General features: G+C 37.6%; 1 protein-coding gene across 1 annotated transcript in view; it reads left to right on the forward strand.

The window, feature by feature from the left end:
- The window catches only part of LOC136857693 (histone H2A deubiquitinase MYSM1), a 165,922-nt gene that overhangs the window by 4,659 nt on the left and 141,107 nt on the right, over positions 1-20,156 (forward strand). The window lies entirely within an intron of this gene.

Consider the following 20,156-nt stretch of genomic DNA (forward strand, 5'->3'; position numbering starts at 1 on the left):
GCTGTGAGCTTGCATCCAGGAGATAGTGGGTTCGAACCCCGCTGTCGGCAGCCCTGAAGATGGTTTTTCCGTGGCTTCCCATTTTCACACCAGGCAAATGCTGGGACTGTATCTTAATTAAGGCCACAGCTGGTTCCTTCCTACTCCTAGGCCTTTCCTATCCCATCGTCGGCATAAGACCTATCTGTATCGGTGTGATGTAAAGCAAAAAAAAAAGGAAAAGCAGCAGGGATGGACAAATATGTAAGAAAATGATAAAGGCCAGGACCTACATTGGTTGCTAAGGTGTATATGAAGAAAAAACCAAGTAGCTGATGATTGATGTAAAGGTATGATTATACCAGTATTTAAGAAAGATGACAGTTATTGAGGAATTGAATGGGTACTCACAAAAACGGGCTAACCAACAAATTTGGAAAAAAAAATTAGTTATGTGCTGCCATCTATTGCGGAAGGTTCAAACTATCTTCTGCGAGTTGGGCTAACATGAGGTAATCCTGTGTGATGAGATACAACGCTTAGAATTTTATGCCATTTTATTTAGACCAATTTTGTTATTGCAAAATCGGGCTCACAGATGTTTACGTAGGAGGCCGTAAAGATACCGTTCAATCAATCAATCAATCAATCAATACTGATCTGCATTTAGGGCAGTCGCCCAGGTGGCAGATTCCCTATCTGTTGCTTTCCTAGCCTTTTCCGAAATGATTTCAAAGAAATTGGAAATTTATTGAACATCTCCCTTGGTAAGTTATTCCAATCCCTAACTCCCCTTCCTATAAATGAATATTTGCCCCAGTTTGTCCTCTTGAATTCCAACTTTTCCTCTTGAATTCCCAAGTTGCTGTATATGTAGGTTAGCAAACCTTATTCCTATGTATGCTAGAGGCTGTGGGTGTTTCTTGTGTTTTTGTGCCAGATTAATGGATGGATTTAGTAAAAAGAGCTAGAGCAAGAAAGCCATTTCAAGAAGTAAAATGACAAGTGATAAGTTTGTGAGCACTCAACCTTTGCTAGAAAAAGTAATCAAGAGAATGATATCTGTAAATAAGCAAAGAGTACTAGGTAATTAGTAAAGTTTCAGGCTTACTATTTAAGAAAGATGAACCATTTAAGTATTTTATTAAATATTCATATGGTATTGTTGAGGAATATGATTGTGTTGACGTTCATAAAAGAAACAGTAAAGGTGGTCGGCCATCACTTGCTAGTATTCAGCTTTCACCAAAGTACAGTGTTACAAGGCCAATAAAGCCAGCAAAGCTTAAGGACTTGCTTGAGCTACTTGAATATGTCCCTGCAAGATATAACCAGATATAACCAGTATTACAGAGAACTGACAGCTGGCAGTAGCCAAGAAGTGACTGAGGAATCATTTTCCAATGCATTAGAATATGACCCATATGACTGATGATTATCCCATGAGGGAAAGTTATGTCATATTTCAAAATATGTCCAAAGCATCTTTATGTCTAGTTTACTGTATAAAACACCTTTTTTGTATTGTATGATCATAAAATAAAGTTTGGTTACGAATCTAAGGTAAACTATTAAATATAGCTAGGTCAACGCAGAAGTCATTTTCCTTCCATTTTTTATATTCCTATTTTTCCAAGCACTTTTCATTTTTAATTCAGTTCCAATATATGGCGTTTGATGCTTTAAAGGTAGGGCCTGCGACATCGAGATAAAATAATGCAACAAATATCATTTTTATGGTACAGCTTTTGTTTTTTGGCATCTGCAAAAGTTGATTTATCTCTGTTCTGACAAAATGTTGGTTAGCCTGTTTTTGCAAACACCCATTCAATTACACTGTTGTCCCAAGTAGCCAAAATATTGGAGAGAATAATAGAAAGGAGAATGAGAGGATGGATGGAAAGAAATTTAGAAGAAGAGCAGTATGGTTTTGAATTTATTATATCATCTGTGACTGGAGAAAATAACTCGGTTGATGAATAATCAAATTGAATTAAATTGACAAGGCAAGTCAATGGTAGGCTCCATATTTACCATGAGGTTAAACTAACTAACCCCATGGCACTACAGCCCTGAAGGGCCTTGGCCTACCAAGCGACCGCTGCTCAGCCCGAAGGCCTGCAGATTACGAGGTATTGTGTGGTCTGCACGACGTATCCTCTTGGCCGTTATTCTTGGCTTTGTAGACCGGTACCATGACATTACTGATGGAAAAACAGTGGGAATATAGAAAAGATCTGGTGATGGTATGCCTTGATCTAGAGAAAGCATATGATAATGTTAATAGAGAAAAGATGTGGGGAAACCCTGAAAAGAAAAAAGGTGTGGAAGGCAATCAAGGGAACTAGTGAAAGCAACGTATAAGAATTGTTTCAGTTGTGTCCAGACTCCAGTGGGGATAAAGGTTGGTTTAGGAACCAAACTCGACTAAGGCAGGGAATGACTCCACTTATGTTTATAATGGTTATGGATGAAATTCTAAAGGAAACAAAGGCAAGGTATTGAGGAGATATGGAAATATTGAGGTTGTTGAATACTTCAAATATTTGGGAAGTGAAATAATGCAAGATGCAAGGTTGGAAAAGGAAATCAGCAGAGGGGTAAAGTGGGAAATATGTTCTACCAGAATGAAATGAACCTGGTGTGGAACAGAGAAGTTCCAATGAAATGTAAAGAGATAATGTACCCGATGTACTATACCCCTATATTAACGTATGCATCAGAGACTTTGACTTTGACAGCAAGAAATTAGAGTAAAATTCAGGCTAGTGAGATGAAGTTTCTGAGGATTATGGTTGGGAAGACAAGGGGGACAGAGTAAGAAATGTTGAGGTCAGAAAAGAAATAGGGGCAGAAAAACTGAGTGACAGAGTAAATTGAGATTGTTTGGACATACGATGACGGTTTGAAAAGTTCTCAGAATCACCACTAGATGTCAGTGCTAGAGCAACGAGGTTCCTGCGCAATAATCACACATCCTTTGTGAGTGAACACATGGCCCGTCAGTGCTCTCTCTAGCTGCAGGATTGTGGTAGTGATGGCTCTTTGTTGTTGTTCCAGCATAGTGATTTGTGACAATGGAAAAAACTGAGATTTGAGCAGTGATTAAATACTTTGTATAGAAAGGTATGAAAGCAAAGGAAATTCATGCCGACTTTCAGAACACACTGTGGGACTGTGCTCCTTCATTTTCAACTGTTGCCAAGTGGACCAGCGAGTTAAATTTGGTCGGGAGAGCTTGGATGATGATCCGCGTAGCGGACGGCCAAAAAGTGTTACAACCCCAGAATTTATCGCAAAAGTGCATAAAATGGTCATGGAGGATCGTCGACTGAAAGTGCGGGAGATTGCTGAAGCTGTAGGGATGTCTTCTGAATGGGTATATTATATTTTAACCAAAGAATTGGGTATGAAAAAATTATCCGCAAGATGGGTACCGCAGCTCTTGACATTGGACAATAAACGCACCAGATTGGAAATGTCCGAACAAAGTCTGGCCCATTTTCAGTGCAACCAACAAGATTTTTTGCGCCGGTTTGTGACTACAGATGAAACTTGGGTCCATTACTATACCCCAGAGACAAAACAGCAGTCAAAGCAGTGGAAACATGCTGATTCACCATCACCAAAGAAAGCAAAGGCAGTGCATTCAGCCGAAAAGGTCATGGCCTCAGTTTTCTGGGATGCAAAAGGCATTCTGCTGATAGATTATCTTCCTACTGGCCAAACAATTACGGGGCAATACTACGCAAACCTCCTAGACCAATTACAGGAAAAGATACGTGAAACAAGGCCTGGTTTGGCAAGGAAAAAGGTCATCTTTCATCAGGACAACGCTCCGCCGCACACAAGTGTTGTTGCCATGGCAAAACTTCATGAACTGAGGTACGAATTGTTGCTACATCCACCTTATTCACCTGATTTGGCACCATCAGACTTTCTTCTATTCTCCAAGCTGAAAATTTTCCTCGGTGGACGGAGATTTTCTACAAGGGAAGAACTGACAGCCGAATTGGAGAGGTATTTTGCAGGCCTGGAGGAATCTCATTTTCGAGATGGGATCAAGGCATTGGAACATCGCTGGACCAAATGCATTAGTCTACAGGGAGACTATGTTGAAAAATAAAAGCAGCTCCACCGAGGTAAGATACTTAATTCTAGTACATTCCGAGAACTTTTCAAACCACCTACGTATTATTTGGATGGAGGAGGGAAGGATACCAAAACAAGTGTTAGAAGCTAAGATAGAGGAAAAGATGGATGGACTCTGTCAAGGACAGTATACAAAAAAGAAGACTGGACTGGAATGCAATTACTGAAGAGGAGTGGTAGAAGGAGAGGCAATCGTGGAGAAGTGCCATCAACACCCCATCCTGGCAGGAGGTGGACAAGGGGAAACGATGATGATGATGATGATGACGAGTAAAAATTTGGAAATGCCAAAATAGTGAAAGTCAGGGAGGAGAAGGAATGTAGAATGGTTGGTACTTGAATCACAGTCCTTAGCCTGAGAGCTCGCATACTACTGCTACGCATGCTTATTTCTGTTGAAGTCCGTCTGTATTTCTGAGCACTGTTAAATGATGTATATATACTTAGTTTAGTTATGTGTTCATGATATGTTGCCTAGCCATGTTGTAAATAAAATAATACTGCTGGTATAGAAGTACTTCATCATATATTGTTCATTAATGACCGTTACTTGTTTACACTTGTTTGTATAATTTCTGTTCCAGCTGTTGTGATTTACAGATGTTGAAACTACTGTAATCCTGTTCAGGTTTAGAGATAGTGAAGAACTAACATTCAAAATAACTTAAGATTACTGCAAAAGGTGTATTAAAAAAAAAAAAGAGAGAGAGAGAGAGAGAGAGGGAGGGAGCGGGTGAGGGAGGGAGGGAGGTGAATAAGAAGAAGAAGAATAAGAAAAAGAAGATGATGATGACGAAGACGAAATCACCCTGTCAATACTTCAACCACAAGTTCTGCAATTGAACCTGCAACTTGTATTAAATACCTAGACATTTCTGGAGCTATATACTGTTGCAATATTTGCCTGCCACATTTTGAGTTTAACAATTTTTGCTATATCTATTACAATATTCAAGTCATGTATTTGTCATTTTTCATTTATTTCATTTACCACTGATCTGCAGGACTAAATTCTGGCACTTTGGTATCTCTAGTAACTGGAAAAGTAGGTAGTGGCAGTGGCGGCTTGTGAAAAAATCGTCCTACGTGCTACAAAAAACAAGCTAAATACGCTGTTTTAAATCTGTATATTGCCATGATGAACAACGCATACTTCAAACTTGGTAATACTACTACTACTACTACTACTACTACTAATAATAATAATAATAATAATAATACAACTTTTCTCACAATTTATAACTCAGAACAAACAAAAACAACATTAATTTGGAAGCAGATGAATTCTTCGACAACTGTCTACGAGATAAATAATTGATTGGAGAAATATTGTTTTTACTAACCTAATGGCGCAACTTACATCAGTGCAAATAGAATCGTGGGAATATAGATCCCCACTAAGAACACTAATTTAATTTCACTTTATATACACTGCAGTGGATAAATAATTTGATAAATCTTCGTATAAACTTTAGCACTAACACAATGACAGAAAAAACACGCACCAGTAATATAACCGCGAGATTAAAAACCGCACAAAGCAACTGAAAGAGCTGCCAACTGATTCATTGAGACCTCCCCTATTACCAGAGTAAATGTCCGGCTCCATGGCTAAATGGTTAGCGCCCTGGCCTTTGGTCACAGGGATCCCGGGTTCGATTCCCGGCAGGGTCTGGAATTTTAACCATCATTGGGTGTACGTGTTGTCGTCATCATCATTTCATCCTCATCACGACTCGCAGGTCGCCTATGGGCGTCAAATCAAAAGATCTGCATCTAGCGAGTCGAACATGTCGTCGGATACTTCCGGCACTAAAAGCCATACGCTATTTCATTTCACCAGAGTAAATTACATTGTAATGCGGGATAACATTTAGGGTCAGTCAAAGATTCTTTGACTCACCTACGAATTCCTTATTTTTGACACAAAAGGAAGATGGATATTTTAATAAGCATGCGTGAGATAGATTGCCTCCACTTACTCTTTACTTTCGAACCCAGACGATGCTACTCTCTAGTGGCAGATTCGCTTACCACGTTCAACATAAGCACGGCCGACTGGATCCCTCGCTGCGCTCCGGGTAGCAGGAGACATCGAGTAGTTCTACCCCCTTGCGGGAGAGGAAGTAACTATAAACGGGATCAGTGAAAGTTGATCCCGGTTTACGGTATACTCCGCCGGCTAGGGGGAGTGTTGCAAGCTTGGCTGCGCCTGCGTATTGCTTCCTTCAGGCTACAGGCAAGGGCTCACTTCACATGAGCACGAGCCTTGTTCCCCGGGAGAACGGCGCTAGGTGTTCGACAGATCTCGTCCTGATTTGCACAAAACACAAATTCATATCGTACTCAAAACAACGAAAAGGCACCAGGATAATTGTACTGTACATAAATAATATTCCTTACAGTTCCAAGCTACGTGCTGGAGCCTGGTAGCACGTATTGACCGGCCGCCACTGGGTAGTGGGACATAAAAACTAATACCATTATTATTATAAGTTGTTTACTTAAGCTTTTCTTATGTGATTTGAAAGAAGTTGGAAATTTATCAAACCTCTCCCTTGGTAAATTATTCCAATCCTTAATTCCTTTTCCATTTTTTTCATGAATGGTATGCTATCTGTCAGTGATCAAATACTGAATACACCAAACACTTTTGCATTTATTGTTAATGTGAGAAAATCATGCCTCTAACCATTAGTGACTCCAAAGCGAATACAGCAAACACTGAAACAGACTTCCACAAGTTGTGAAAACCTTAAAAAAGAGAATTTTTATCCCTTGTTGGAATTAGATGATAGGCCAACATGAAATTGACAGTGCTGAAAAGCTTATATTGAGAAGCTTTACGAATAAGTTCCTCATTTCACAGCAATGGGTACGCATCAAGGAGCATAAATTTATTGATAACTTAAAAGTTAATCTTGGACGGGAAGACTGAAATAAATAAATAAATAAATGAATAAATAAATAAATAATAATAATAATAATAATACCGGGTGAGTTAGCCGTGCGGTTAGGGGCATGCAGCTGTGAGCTCGCATCCAGGAGATAGTGGGTTCGAACCCCACTGTCGGCAGCCCTGAAGATTGTTTTCCATGGCTTCCCATTTTCACACCAGGCAAATGCTGGGGCTGTACCTTAATTAAGACCACGGCCGCTTCCTTCCCATTCCTAGGCCTTTCCTGTCCCATCGTCGCCATAACACCTATCTGTGTCGGTGCAATGTAAAGCAAATAGCAAAAAGGAAAAATAATGAAAATAATAATTTCTTGAGTGACGTACGGCTGAGTTTTAATCAGTTTTGCTTGGTGAACACTGAATATATCATCAGAGATCTTTTACATGTCAACACAGAGCAATATAGAATGCCAAATGGAGATATTTTAATCTTGCTGTCTGTATGATCCCACAATCTGGGGATTCCAGAGGTACACATTCTATTACTGAGCCACACAGGGAGCTTTGAAAGAGATAAAGCTTCACCAAATTCCTGCACCTCACCCAGGCTAAAATAGCTACACAGTTTGGGTTACATAGCTTTGAGCTTGCATTTGGGAAAGGGTGGGTTTTGAACCCCACTGTCGGCAGCCCTGAAGATGGTTTTCTGTGGTTTCTGGTTTTCACACCAGGCAGATGCTGTGGCTGTACCTTAATTAAGGCCATGGTCACTTCCTAGCCCTGTCTCATCCCATCATCACCATAAAACATGTATGCATTAGTGTGACGGCAAAAATAAAAAATAACATCCTTCTTTTACAGTTATCTAAAGCTACAGGAAAATTGTGACCTCAAATATGTGTTATACTCGGCTATCCCTCCATTGAAGTGTACAGATCTTGGATGTAATGCCTAGTTTATATGATGCCTGTTGATGAAACAATTGTTGGCAACAGTTGTCCTCTAATTATTGTGGGACAGTCGCTGGCCAGTCCAGTAGAACGAGAACCTCTTCACATGAGGAAGTTATTGCCATGCCAGTAGATGATGAAAAATGGCTGAGTGCACAGTGTCTGTAGTATCCTGTGAGGAATTAAATGTATTTTGTAATTATATGTGCCAGGAATTCATTGCTGAGTCATTCAAAGTTTTGACCTCAGTCACACCTAATTCTTGAATTTCTTTATTTTTTTAAGAAAGGCCTTTCTTGCTTGTGCTAGTCTGCATTTTATGTCCTTCTGCCATCATTAGTTATTTCACTACCCAATTAACAATATTCACACCGAGCTCGATAGCTGCATTCGCTTAAGTGCGGCCAGTATCCAGTAATCGGGAGATAGTGGGTTCGAGCCCCACTGTCGGCAGCCCTGAAGATGGTTTTCCGTGGTTTTCCATTTTCACGCAAGGCAAATGCCGGGGCTGTACCTTAATTAAGGCCACGGCCACTTCCTTCCACTTCCTAGGCCTTTCTTATCCCACCATCGCCACAAGACCTATCTTCTGTGTCAGTGCGACGTAAAGCAAATAGGACCCCCCCCCCAAAAAAAAAACAAACAAATATTCATCTACTTTCTTTAAGAAAGACTTCATATCCTAATCTAATATTTCCTACATCACTACTGTACACTCCATTATTTTGCTTTTGGTGTTATTCATTTTCATCTTGTATTCCTTCTCCAATATTCTGTCCATACCATTCAGCAATTTCTCTATATCTTCTGCAGACTGATAGCATAACAAAATCATCAGCACATCTAAGGATTTTGATTTCCTCTCCTTGGATTGTGATTCTCTTTCCAAATTTCTCTTTGAATTCATTTATCGCTTGTTCTGTATGAATATTGTTAAGTGGGGGGGGGGGGCGGCAAACTGCAGCCTTGCCACACTCCTTTCTGGATTCCTGCTTCTTTTCATAGCCTTCAATTTGTACCATTTATTTAATTTTTTTGGTCCGGATAATACAAAATCCGGATATCGGAGAGCATCATTAAAATACAGCCGAATTCATACAAAGACTCTACAAAGTTTTATTTTGTAAGAAATTAGGCCTATAATAACATTACAATCTATGTTTTAATATCACACACAGCAATGTATTTAAACACAGTATGAAACAAGTAAAATATAAAAAAGCAAACATTAAAATCATGACAAATACTACTTGAGTACATCTTTCTTTTTCCTAACCATGCTTCAATTGTAACACTAATTAAAATGACACAAACTGTGTAAGCTCACTTTAGCCACCCCGTGTGGGTGGGGTATGCTGATGTAGATACACCCACGGTATCCCCTGCCTGTCATAAGAGATGACTAAAAGAGGCGACCAGGGGGTGATGACATTAGAACTATGAGAATACTTGTGATTAGTACCATTATGGGTCTTTGCAAGTTATAAAATTAATTTTTTTTTTTTTTAAATCTGTATTGAAAGTAAGTTCTTTTAAATGTGAAATTTTATTGTGTGTTATTTTTTCCACCTATTCAGTACAATCAATCATAAGATTAATGTTCTTTCCTCATTAAACTATATTTTGCCCCTTCTAAAGGGCATCATCAGCCTTATCATTGCCTCAATACCAAAACTGGTACCTGTTTAGCTATGACATAATCTAAAAATTGTTATAATTTAAAACATTAACATTTTTTTTTAAATCTGGTAATCATGTTCGATTTCAGTAAAGCTATGGCCCGAGTCTCTCATATGATTACTCATAGCCGAGAATTTGTTATGTTTTTGTGCGTTGAAATGCTCAGCATATCTAGTTAAACAGCTTCCCCCAATTTGCCCCACATAAGAAAAATTGCACTCAGTATACATTTAAGCCTATAAATGCCCGAACCAGAATATTTGTTTTTTAGAATTGATTGTGTTATGATTGAAAAACAAATTTTGATTTGAGTTCCAAGTCTTGAAAGCAATTTGATTTCTTGGTTTTTTTTTGTTTTTTTTTTTTTTGGTGTGGGATTAGTTACTAGATTTATAATTGGGTCTGTATAAGTGAAGGTTGCATATTTTGAATTTTTAGTTTTTATTGGAGAAAGATTAGTGGCTTACTTCAGTTTCACCTTATTATTTTGTTAATGATTAATCGATTGTATCCGTTAAAGCTTGCAATTTCCTTTTTGCAATTCCTTCTTTAGATTGGCCACTGAAAGGGGAACTTTCAATGCTCTATAAACTAAACTGTAAAATAATGCTTTTTTATGAGATTGAGGATGCAACGAACTATGTTATATGGTTGTAGGGGTAAGGAAAGGTTTTCTAAAGATTTGAAAATCAAATTTGTCTGATACTTTTGTGATTGAGATATCTAGAAAGTTAATTGAATTGTTGTTTTCGTCTTCCTTAGTCAATTTGATGCAACTATCTAAACTGTAGTATATCATCACTATTGTTACAGTTGCTATCAATTATTGCCAACGTGCCATCGACATAGCTAAGCCAAAGAGACGAATCGTTAATGTTATTATGTTGTTATTCTGCTATGTTCAAGGTTATCCGTTGAGCTTCACAATTAAATTGTGATCTCAGTTCAATACGGATAAAAACATGAAATTCCTTACGCTTAACCATTGAAGCTTGCAATCCGTTGGCGAGTATCCCTGATATAGGGTTAATTCTAACTTCTCCCTTTACAGAGCTTATATACACCTGACAGCGTGACATCACAACTGTCCCACAGCCTGTTCTTTTCTTGATCAACAAGCTAACGTCAGAATGCCACAGCATAGCCGCAGCACGCCAACACCACAATAATAGTGCATACAAAAGATGATGTTAATGACACTCTTACCTTCTTGTTTGTAAATTTTATTTTGAATGTAAAATAGTTGTTGCACAAAATAAAACAGTAAATTTATGAATTCTTCAACTTCTACTGAACTTAAGGGGAGAGTCTGGTGAAAATACTAAAATCTATGCTTTATTAGGTACACATTTGAAACTTTGCACACTATTGAAGTTGGGTTAGTCTACTTACAACACAACATTTTGAACCAGTATATTAAATAGTTTTTCAGTTAATTGATGTTTCATTAAAATTTTTAGGAATAAATGGTTAAATAATAAAAAAGCTCCTTGCATAGGCTAATTGTTTTCATTGTAGCCACTTGGAATGTTTTCTGCAAGTTCACCTTGATATTTTCAAGGATTTTGTTGCTGCTTTAAAAAATTATGAAGGTACATTTGGAGATATTAATTATTTAATTTGGTTCACTTATTTTTTCACAAAAAATTATCAGCTTTATAACTTATGATTAATGAAAATTAGGTTTCTTATCTTTTTTCGTGAAAGTACTCTGTGAATCATTACATAACCTATCAAGAAATAACTGTGAAAGTTAACAACTCAATTGGCAAAGAACTCTTGTGCATGGAGCATTTTAAACACAAAAAAATGTTGAAAATAGTTTTGGAGAAAAAACAGCATAAAGTACCAAGACACTTACAAGCTGCCTAAAACTCTCCTGCACCATATGTACACCCTTCCTTCTTCTTCATGAACTGTTCTAACCTTATTTTCTTAAGTTCCAGTTTCCTCCTCACTTTTTTGGACTGCTCAGAACACCTAGTTTTGAATAGGTAGATACGTTGCCTGTCTCGTTGCCCACTGATGTTCCTTGCAATGTCACTTATTTCTTCTCTTGAGACAGCTTTCCATACTTCCAAGCTAGTTTCGCACCCCATATTAAACTGGCTTACAGCTGATACAGCAGCATATTCTAGTCGGTTCTTTGACACAAATTTTATTTTAGGGCATTTTGACCACACAGTGCTGTGAAGACTCATTTGCATTCTTGAGTCCCGCCACTAACACACCTGGCAAGAGTAACCCGCGTGAGATGGGTAAGTCTTGTAGAGCGGAGTGTTGACTGATTAAAAATCCCTCCATCAAGTCTGTAACTAATTTCTACACCTGCATTGAAGTTCATTTGCTGCCAGCCTTTGGTAAATGGGCATTATTTTTACTACCACTGCAGGCTCTAGTTTGGTTTTCATGTCTTTGTGACTTGCTGTCTTCTCTTTCTTTGCAATTGCCCTGTTGTAGAAGCACCATGAACTAATTCCTGAAGGGCACTTTAAGTGACGAGAATTGTCATCAGTGCTCATGTAGTGGTATAACATAGCATACACTGCAGATTTCATTTCCTGCACATTTGGAATGTTATTTTTCATGGCATTCCTATAGTAGGAAGTTAATTTATTTATGATAAGAGCAGTCAAACTCCTTTCTCCTTTCTTTCCGACTACCCAAAGTAACACTTTTCATCTTCCACTCGATTACTTTATTCCTTAGACTTGTCCCTAAATGTTTGGCTGCATGATTGAGACATTCTTCTTTCACAATATCAACATAAATATTGCGAGAATTTAGTTGTAAAAAAAAGTCTTAGCATAACCATCAGACAGCATCACAGTGTACCTTAACTTACAAAATTCAGCAGACCTCTTCCAGATTTTCTCACCAGCTATTATCTCCATTGATTGATTGATTGATTGATTGATTGATTGATTGATTGATTGATTGATTGATTGATTGATTGAACCCAGTGAAGTTTCTCTCACAGTCCTTTGCATGATTTTCATACCATGCATTATATTCTGCACTTCCTTTCTTCAGTTTTCTATCAGTCCTAATGCATTTGATGCAACATTTTGATAGGACCTGTCAAAGCTTGAATGACAAATCCTATACCATATAAGGATGTGTGACCTCGTTTAGCCCATGTACCAACATATGACACAGATATGTCTAGTATTTCCTTGTTCTTCAGTCTGCTATCTACAAGTATCCAAATAAGCTTGAGGTACTGCTCTATGAGCCAGGGAAAGGACTTACTTTTTTTTTTAGACTGCATCCATCGTGTACCTGCAAATTAGGTGATGCTGGTAGCTAGACTGACTCAGACAATTCATGCCTGGGGTCTGTGAAAATGACAGCAAGCCAGATCTACCTTGTCCAAATCCAAGGAAAGAATCTACCAGTTTCTTTTTCTTTTTTTTTTCTTTTTTATCAAATACTGGTTGCTTGGTTGATGTGGATTGTATTCTTGGACTGCTGTAAGACTTTCCAAGCTGATAACCACATTCATTACACTTACAAACAAGTAACACAGAATACCCTTTACTGTCCCTCACTTGCACCTCACAACTTGTTTTGCCACATTCACTGCATTGCACATTCCTAACAAGTTCACTAACAATGTCTTTGTGAACAAGGATGTATTCACTGGAAGAAGGAAGTGATGGTTTGTTGTTTGTTGCGATGCCAGGAGATGCACGAAATCGCTTCAGCTTTTCCTCACTTCCAGGAAAGACCATATTTTTGTTGATTTCCCTGTATAGGAGTTTCAGGTTGTTGGGAATAACTTGTTGATGGAACTGGCTCACCTGATGTTTGAAAATTATGTTGTCTTTCTCCTACATCAGATCATCAGATCATCAGATCTCAGAGTGGTGGGGTTAGGATCTGTATTCCACCTCGTCTCCCTAACTTTGCCCATTTTGATGGCCAGTTTAGACCTCCGTTTCCTTGAATGCTGAGTCATATTGTTATTTTAGAACACTGTAACATAAATAGAGTGCATAGAAAATATTTACAACTCTCTAACAACAAACAGAGCAACAAACTGATAAGCTGTGTGAAGGCACCAACCAAGGGGACATACAGAAGCATATATCACCATTTCTTCCTCTCTGATCCCCTGGTACTAAACTTGACTCAAAGAAGAGAATATTCATAATGCCTAAACAGCAGTATAGTGAAAAAGCAGCATCGATTTCCATGACAAGCAAATGAATTGCAAGGACTGTTTCCTAGAGCAGATCACTCATAAGCTGTTGCCAAGCAACACAACAATCTTCTTCTTAAGACCCCATCTCTGAGCAGAGGTTGGTGATCCACGTAACTAGCTCTGATCTTGACAGTGCAGAATGAAATGCCACTTCTGAAGTACATCAGTGCCATCTTCGAAGGTCTTTCAGCCATGAATTTCTTCTTCTCCCAACAGATCTCTTCCCCTGTATCTTTCATTCAATAATAAGCTGTAATAACTGATACCTCTCACTTCTCATGATATGTCCTAGGTATTGTGTTTTCCTCTATTTTATGGTGAGCAGTAGTTCTTTTTGCTTTTTCATCCAGTGAAGGACCTCAGCATTTGAGATTTTCATTACCCAGGATATCCGCAAGAGACTGCGATACAGGAACATTTCGAAGGCATCAATACGTTTTTTTATGATTGGATCCAGAGTCAGCTTTCACATCCATATAGGAGAACAGAAAATATATAGCAGCGGATCATATGAATTCGTATTTGGAGACTGAGATCTGACCTCACAAAGAATTTCTTCATGGTAATGAATTGTTTCCTGACCTGCTCAATTCTAGATATTATCTCCTGTTTGGAGTTATATTGGTCATTCAAGATGGTAACCAGATATTTGAGAGAAGACACTTGCTCAACTATTTTATCATAAAACAGAGAAACTATAACATAAAACATCTGTAGCATTGTTTCATAATGTAAATACAACGTCTGGGACAAATATTACAACATGATATTACATAAAGAATGACACGAATGATTAATTTTTCACAATGGAAGCTCCAGCTGCTTCCACCTAGCCAAGCCCACTTTGCAAGGTGATTTAAAAACAGCAATCAGGGGTCTTTAAACATTCCAAATGTCAAAAATAATAGCATCACATAAACAACAGTGTTGTAAAGTCATTAAAAAATTAAAAAATACAATTTTCATCATTTTGTCTTATTTTTCACCTGGCTCTCCCCTTAAGGTGCTATGGCTAGACAGATTTTTTTTAGAACTTCAATATTTTTTTGACTGGTATGTTCAAATACATATTAGTAATGTCGAAGGAAACCATTTTGTGATGAGCTTGCAGATTGAGTTTATTTAAGGTTTCACAGAGATCAGTTGAGTTTTTTATTGGGCAATCATTGTGGAATTTATAGTGTCTTTTAATAAATTTATGAAGAAATAGTAATGTTTTAAAGTCAGACTATTTCTGCTTTTGATAATAGGACAAATAGGGACATCTTTTTTATGTTCACCCCCTATCTTTGGCAGAGATCTGGCAGTAGGTAATTTGGGATTCATATTGATGAGTTTCTGATATTCTTGTTCATTAAATTAAAAAGTTGAATTTTTAAGAATGGTTTCAAAACTGTGTTGGGTTTTCATTATGGGGTCTTTGGCGATTGTGGTATAGGTTTTGTCTGCAAATAATTCTTCTGTTTTTAGATTTTTTTTTGTTTTTTTGTTAGAACTATGGTGTTGCCTTTGTCAGCTTTTATTACTATGATATTGTTATTATTTATTTTGGCTTTCAAATTTTGAGTCTGTTTTAAAATGGTGGAATTATTATTTTTAGCTATTTCTTTTTACTTTGTATCTAACATCGTTTTGTCTTTCAAAGGAAACTTCTTTGTCTATATGTGACTCCATTTCTGCTACTCTGATGATAATATCATCTGCCTTATGTTGGTTAGGCCAGTTGTGTTTTAGGCCCTTATTTAACAGACTCATTTCGCTATCTGAATATGTAGCGTCAGAAAGATTAATTGTCGTTGGGGTGTTGATTGCAGAAAAGGTGAGAGTCTTTTTACTTCCGTTCTGATTGAATGATTTAAGTTTTCTTATCAATAAGGTGAAACTGAAGTTAGCCACTAATCTTTCTTCAATAAAAATTAAAAAATCAAAATATGCAACCTTCACTTATACTGACCCAATTATACATAAAGTAATCAATCCCAAAAAAGCAAGAAATCGAAATTGCTTTCAAGACTCTGAACTCAAATCAAAATTTGTTTTTCAGTCATAACACAATCAATTCTATAAACAACAAATATTCTGGTTCTGGCATTTATGGACTAAAATGTACAGAGTGCCATTTTTCTTATGTGGGGCAAACTGGGAGAAGCTGTTTAACTAGATACGCTGACCATTTCAACGCACAAAAACATAACAAATTCTAGGCTCTGAGTAATCATATGAGAGACTCAGGCCATAGCTTTGCTGCAATCGAACGTGATCTCCAGATTTTTTAAAAATATTGATAAAGTCAGACTTATTACCGAATTCGAAAAACTTTATATTATTTTAGATCAGAAATATAACATAAATCAAAACTTAAATGATCCAATAGACATTAAAAGTCCTCTTTATAAACAATTACCAAACCTATTCCATCGGTTAAATCTTCAAGATAATATTTTATGTAAGGTTTTAAAAACAAAAACGATAAACATTCCCATCAGGCCAATAAACATATCACGTCCCTCTACCCCACTAGATGCAAGCAACTCCACCTCACGCGCAACCCGCAAGCCAATAGCTCCACCTTCGCAAGACCACTCCCCTCCACCAAGACGACACACATACAATACGCGTAGCAGAACATCAGCGACCACCAGTACTCACACATCAAGGTATCATTCAAGTGGGCAAAAGGTAAGTGTCAACACAGCAACACTTACAATTTTTCCAGTTACCCTCTCCCATTATGTTTCTTACATTTTTAATCTGGTTAATTCTAACTTCTCCCTTTACGGAGCTTATATACACCCGACAGCTTTACATCACAACTGTCCCACAGCCTTTCTTTTTGATCAACAAGCTAACATTATAATGCCACAACATAGACACAGCACGCCAACGCCACAATATTAGTGTATACAAAAGAAGATGTTAATGACACTATTACAATTTTAATGCACCACCAAATATAGTACTCAATAATAAGCCTTCAATTAAGAATACAACAATAAAATATCTTCTACCTTCGAAGTTGCAAACACCGAATTTTATCAACCTTTGAATGAGAACTAATCACTAGATCTGAGCATATAGTTAAATAATATGTCAAAACTTTGTGTTGGAAAGTATTTCCTTTTTAAATCTGGTTTTAAAATGTTTTAACTTACTTTAATTTTATCAGTGTCTATTGTATCATGTAGGTTAATTAATCACTTTTTACACTTGACCAAGGCATTGGGCCTTTATCATATTAATTATCCTCATCTCTAATCAAGTTCCTTAAATAATGACCACACATCATGTTAATGTTTTAAATTATAGAATTTTTAGATTATGTCATAGCTAAACAGGTACCTGTTTTGGTATTGAGACGATGATAAGGCTGATGATGCCCTTTAGATGGGGCAAAACATGTCCCAAGTTCATATTTTAATGAGGAAAGAACATTAATCTTATGATTTATTGTATTAAATAGGTGGAAAATAACACACAATAAAATTTTACACATTTAAAAGACACCATGGGTCGACGTTACTTGCGACTAGTACCACCTTGCAAGGAAAACCCTGGGTCTATGTTAAATAGGAGCAGAACCATTATGCGAGAAACACTACGGGTCTGGGCGTTGTTTGTGATAATAGTCATCGTGTGATTTCCACCGGTTGGTTCCACTGTGTTCAGAAAGAGTCTGCGTTACCTATGAGTAGTACCACTTTATGAGAAACACCCTGGGTTTACGTTGCCTGTGATTAGTGCCACTACGTGAAAAACACCACGGGTTTGGCTGGCGCCCGTGATTAGTACCACTATGTGACTAAAACCATGGGTCTGTGTTGCCTGAGAGTGGTATTACCATTATGTGAGGAACACCATGGGTTTGTGTTGCATGTGGGCATTGCCATAATGTGTCTACACTGTGGGTGTTCATTGCCTGTGATTAGTTCCACCATGTGAGGAACACCACAGGAATACCGGCGCCTGTGATTAGTCCCACTATGTGAGGAACACCATGGGTGTGCATTGCTTGTGAGTGGTACCCTTATGTGCGAAACACCATGGGTTTTTGTTACCTCTGAGTAGTGTCATTGTGTGTGACATACCATGGGTCTACATTACCTGCGATTAGTCCCACCATGCGAGAAATACCATGAGTCTATGTCACCTGTGATTAGTACCACTATAGATAAGATGATCACCATGGTTCTGCTTTACCAGTGATTAGTACCATGATGAGGGGCTGGTGACCTGGATTATGGACCCCTTTCGATAATGAGTATCATCCCAGTAATTACGGCATTGTGAATTGGATCCACTGATTGTTTCACGGTCATTTTTTCATCATCATTCTTTTTAGATCCTAGTAGTGGATACATTTTGAAGTTTTAGTTTTAGTTTCAATCATCTTGTACAATTAGGGGCTGCTGACCTAGCTGTTAGGCCACTTTAATTAACAATCATCATCATTACTTTAGCAAGAAAATCACTGTAATGCTCATGACTGACTAACACAGACAAAGGCAATACGGTAGGTGCATGATATTGCCGAGTGCATGAGTCAACAACCGTCCCGTGAAATTCCAGTGCACACATCTTCCTTACATTCCTGCTCATGCTACAGTCCAACTCAGTGATGTAGTTTGCTACATCCCAACCCAAAAATATTAACTTGTCATATGCATTTTAAAAAATTTATTTCCGAAAATCAGGCTGGATATCTCTATCATAGGGCCGAATAGGAGAGATTGTAATGTACCTATTTTGTAGATCTTAGTTTATTTTTACTAGCCAGTTGTTGTGGTTACCCATGAGATGATGATGATGATGATGATGATGATGATGATGATGAAGATGAAGATTATTATTATTATTATTATTATTATTATTATTATTATTATTATTATTATTATTATTATTATTATTATTATTATTATTTTCTTTCTTTCTTTCTTTTTGGATTTTCCTGTGCAATTAGAGAATAACATGTCCAACAAAAATTAACTGCATACTGCTCTTTAATGAAGTTTACTTTCAATCACGAGTCTCTCTTAAATCTCTGAAGAAGACTCCTTCAGTTTGTGAGGCTAAAGTGGTCAAGGCCATGTTAAGCCTTTGTTCTACCAATTGAATCTCTGAAAGCGGCATTTGTAAATTTGGAAAACCAAGATATCAGGAGAAGCTTTTCTCTACTACTTGTTTTGCAAAATATCAGATTTCCTGTAACACCTGTCTTTCTTCCCATTTCACTTGAATATGGGGCTTTCAGACATTAGACTTTAGAATGGGGCCAAGGGAAGTAGGTAATTATCCTGTATTTCTTTTGTCAAAACATCTGTTTTCTTCTGTTGAGATTGGATGACCATTTCCTGTCATAATCATTTGCATTCCTTGCAGTGAACAGATAACCTAAAATTTCTGAATTCTGTGACAGGATTGTCCTGATACTTAATTTGAAGCTGTCGGCAGTCCTGAAGATAGTTTTGTATGGTTTCCCATTTTCACACCAAGCAAATCCTGGGGCTGTACCTTAATTAAGGCCACAGTTGCTTCCTTCCCACTCCTAGCCCTTCCCTATCCCATCCTCGCCATAAGATCTATCTGTGTCAGTGCGATGTGAAGCAACTTTTAAAAGAAAATTAATAATTTGTAGCACTTACAATTTTTTAATAAATGCTTAAATAATGAATTGTTTTCTCCTTCCATCTATGTACAGTCTCCTTTGTCTTTTCTGGTATGTCTTTGTTGTGACTGCATTAAATCTACTGTAGTCTGAATGTCACTTGAGACAGCTGTCATTCTCAGTTGATTGATCATTGTTGTAGGCACCCTTTTCATTATCACTGACTTCCTCTATCTAAAATCCAAAATGTTTACAATCAAAGTGCACTGAAATATCTGAAAAACTGAGCAAATTGGCCATGCAATTAGGGTCGCGCAACTGTGAGCTTTCATTCGGGAGAGGGTGGGTTTGAATCCCACAGTCAGCAGACCTGCAGATGGTTTTCTGTGGTTTCCAAGTTTCACACCAGGCAAATGCTGGTGCTGAACCTTAATTAAGGCCACAGCCTTTACCTTCCCAATCTTAGCACTTTCCCACCCCTCTGTTGCTGAAAATCTTCAATGTGTTAGTGCAATGTAAAAAAAAAAAAGAACCCACTGAAAATCTGCTGATTTTTTTTTTTTACTTGCTTTATATTGCACCAACACAAATAGGTCTAATGGCGACAATCCTAATGATTATACAATTCCCATCTGCATGAAACATGTTTGATGATTGTTTCATGGTAAAGTCTGAAATATATTGTTTT

This window comes from Anabrus simplex, chromosome 1 (genome assembly GCF_040414725.1).
Source record: "Anabrus simplex isolate iqAnaSimp1 chromosome 1, ASM4041472v1, whole genome shotgun sequence".
NCBI lineage: Eukaryota > Metazoa > Arthropoda > Insecta > Orthoptera > Tettigoniidae > Anabrus > Anabrus simplex.